The following is a 4,221-nucleotide window of genomic DNA, read 5'->3' as shown; positions in this document are numbered from 1 at the left end:
CGGCTGCTGCAAGATTAGTGGAGAAGATCACGCCACGGTAATCGAGAAGGTGAAATCTACTCGATGGCGATGTCATCATCCCCGCTGGGCGCGCGGCAACCGAAATTTGAGGATCCCGGAAAATAAGGTGCTTCAGCATGACCGGTCACGTCGAAAGATTCCGCGGAAACAATCGGTCCCTCAAGGTTGGTTTCACTGGCATATTCACTCGGATCACTAGCTGAAAAGATAAAATGGATCGAGGTAAACAACGCTAAAGTCACCTCAATACCAGTCGGTTCCAAACTCCAGACATCACTTCATCGTTCCAACCCAGATCCATTCGGGGACTAATGATGGGGTTATAGTCCCAGGGTAGGGTAATAGGTCTACCCTATAGGTCCTACCCAAGGACTACCCTTCATAGAAGACAAGGCCCTTAGGCAGTTCCGACTGAAATAAGGACGCCCCCATCATCCAGTCGGCGACGATCCACTCGGAGCATATCTAAAGTACCGACTGGAATCCACTCTATACATCGTAACCTCCCAGAAGGGCAACGGTCATACGTCTTCATACACCATAATTAGAATTTAAGGCTTACGTTACCTGTAACGCTGGCGTTTACTCGCCACTATTCCACCCCTGTCCACTGGGCCATTATGAAGGGCAGCGCACTCTATATAAGCCGCCCTTCACCACTGGTACGGGGGTTGGCACTTGCTGTAATCCCACAATACACTCGACACAAAGCTCCCAAGAGCACTGAGACATAGGACTTTTACCTCCACCGTAGAGGGGCCTGAACTCATACATCCTCGCCGTAGCTAAGGCTCTGCCCATATACTTTCATACCCCATACTTCTACTGTCACACTTATACCCACGACAGGGTCCATACTTTCACTAGTGCAAGTTCTCCCAACAATACTAACATAGTTGAATCATATATAAATCCCTCACATGCGAAAAAGATTTCACTCCGAAGTCACAAATAGCGGAGAACAAATGAAAAATTATTGTAGGGTACGAAACCACCTCAAAGTTATCTTTTCTGATCAATCTTATGAGCTATCCCCATAAGTGTCATGAACAGCCCTAGAGTTCATACTAAAATAACACCTTAAGATACACATCAACCAAAACCCTAATGTCACCTAGATACTCCAATGTCACCACAAGTATCCGTGGGCATGATTATACGATATGCATCACATAATTTAGATTCATCATCTTCAATCCAAGACAAAGAACTTCAAAGAGTGCCCCAAAGTTTCTACCCAAAAGTCAAGACGAAAAATGTGTCAACCCCTATGCATAGATTCCTAAGGTCACGGAACCCACAAGTTGATCACCAAAACATACATCAAGTGGATCAATAGAACATCCCATTGTCACCACAGATATCCCATCGCAAGACATACATCAAGTGTTCTAAAACCCTTAAAGACTCAATACGATAAGAAAACTTCAAAGGGAAAACTCAATTCGTCACAAGAAGATAGAGGGGGGGGGGCTCCATATGATTCATCTATATTAATAAAGCTCGCGATACATCAAGATTGTGCCATCTCAAGAACACGAGAGAGAGAGAGATTGAACACATAGCTACTAGTACATACCCTCAGCCCCGAGGAGGATTACTCACACATTATCATGGTGAGAAAGAGAGATTTGTTGATGAAGAGGTGCAACCCTGAAGAGATGGAGGCGATGGTGGCCACAACACCGGCGAGGGGCGGCGACAACTTGCCCCTCCTCCTTCCTTGGTCTTGTTGCTGCAATGGAGGAGCCTCTCCCCTTCTTGGAGGCTGCCAAGGGAGAGGGAAATTCGTGGCTCTTGGTGGCTCTACCAAAATAAGGGTTTTCTCTCCTTATACATGCATCTGTGGTGCACTATGGCCCTCCGATGAATGGACTCTTGATCCAATGGTTCTCGGGCACCTCTAGAACCTTCCTAGGGGATACTCACAGCCCTCATGAATCTCCAAAGTCGTGGCTTGGCCGAATATATCAAATATGTTAAGAGTTGGACTCAATGACGTCAAAAATTCTCGTGATCCCGTAATGAGATATTTTCCTTCAGTAAAATGGGTGATCTTCAGATCGCATAAGGACTCCGTTTTGGACCAATTTGTAGTCCCAAATCATTGCCATAAAATTCCACTTTCCTAGTTTAATCCTTTTCCATTTGACGCCATCTTCGGGCGTCAAACTGACGATCTCTGAAAACTGTTTGTGGACAGAATTCAGGAGAGTCACGGTCCTCCAACAAGGCTCCTTTTGTGTTTTTTTGACAATTTCTAATTAATTCCCACAAATCAAAGTGTGAAACATGAACTTGTGCAATTTTGCAACCATTAATCGGTCAGTCCCAAAAAATAATATAAAGTTGTAGTAAGATGATTGTAAAACATCCAAGAATGATAATATAACAGCATGGAACAAACAAAAATTATAGATACGTTGGAGACGTATCAGATGTCTGCACATTCCTTACTTATTGTATCATTTCACTTCATATCATATGCACTCGAAGTCATTCAGCAGACGGCCATTTTTCATTATGAATTTCATTATCTTCATGATTATATTCAAATGCACAGTGATTAGGTTCCAAGATATAGGGGAAATCTCCACCAACTACATCCTGCCATGTGATTTTGCATTCAAAGCAAAATATTCATAAGCACAAATTAAGGTGGAGCTCTCTATATCTTGCAATCATAATCTTGAAGTACTTATCTTCACATATTTTTATCCCCGTTTAAAACTTCAACCAGTTTGTCATCAATCACAAAAAAGGGGGAAATTGTTAGTGCATCTATTGCCGCCCTTTGTTGGTTTTGGAGTATTGAAGACAAACGTGGTTGAGGGACTAATGTGTTTGCGAGAGTTCACATGATTACACAAATATAAGTCCTTGGAGATTCATCTTAACCATCGAAGGTGCCCCCAAAAATGTCCGAAGACGTTGATGATGGCCGAAGCCATTAGTGGTGCGCGAAGATAATCCCTTGAACACAATGAAACTCGAAGATGAAGTCTTGTGTTGTTTTGTTTCTTCTTTCCCGAGTCTTAGGAATCATCGTACTGTTAAGTGGGGTTGATGTGATCAAAGTCAGATGCTAACATAGTACACAACCCACATTTACCTATGTCTTAGAGCAAAGACAATCAGAGGAAATCTCTTCCAGAGTTGATTGAGTCAGCATTACTTGCAGCCTAATTAATGTTGTTCTGTGTGTCTTCGATATCCAACCATTGGAACCTATCAGTTGGGCATTGACCTAGGGTCATTTTGGTCATATCAAGTAGGATTGCGTGTTGGCTATAAATAACCCACCCCCTCCACCATAAGTTGGTGGCTTCTGAGAGTTGATACGGCTGTTGTTGTTTTGGAGCAACCCACCTCGAAGACATTGGGAGAGAGAGAGAACTATCCTAGAAGGATGAACCCAAACACCTAGAGCCAGAGTGTTTGAGCATTACCGAAGTCATTCTGTTATGAGAGAACTAAAGATTTGTTAAACTTGAAGATTGTGATCTTCCAAATGGTAGCCATAGTGGTCTAGTGTATCCAAGAGTCATTGTGGATTGTCGGGTGTCCTTGGTCTAGATCAATCCAAGAGTCATTATGGATTGACGGATCACCAAGTTTGTATGGGTTTCAGAAGTTTCCCATGAAGACTTACCTAAGTAATTGGGCGTTGTGTGAGAGACTTCGCCTCAAGAATTTCCCATTAGTGACTTGATGTTTAGAATTTCCAATGATGTGAAAGGTCTAGGTAAACTAGCATATTAAACAAACTAGACCAAGTTACTAAGTCACAAAATGATTTGCTTGCTGAAATAAATAATAATATGAGTGATCATGTTATTAGAGTAATTACTAGAGGAGGTAGAATGATAGAGGAACTTCTCTATCCTGAGGGTCACCCTAAAATAATTGAACATGATTCTCACAGAATTAATGATGATACACCTAGTGCTTCTAAGAAAAAAAAGAAAAAGAAAAAGAAGAAATGATATGCCTTTGCATGCTCCTAGTGAACTTGTTATAGAAAAAACTATTGAGAATCATAGTGATGTTTCTATTGCTGACGCTGAGACACAATGTGGTAGTGAACATGAATTGGTGATAATGATAATAATGACGTTCATGTAGAAGACCCACTAGATATTATTAAAGAACCTAACAATGATGTGGAAATAGAACCTTCTGAAATCTTGATAACCCACA

Source organism: Hordeum vulgare, chromosome 3H, assembly GCF_904849725.1.
Source record: "Hordeum vulgare subsp. vulgare chromosome 3H, MorexV3_pseudomolecules_assembly, whole genome shotgun sequence".
NCBI lineage: Eukaryota > Viridiplantae > Streptophyta > Magnoliopsida > Poales > Poaceae > Hordeum > Hordeum vulgare.
Note: the sequence above shows the minus strand (reverse complement) of the source record.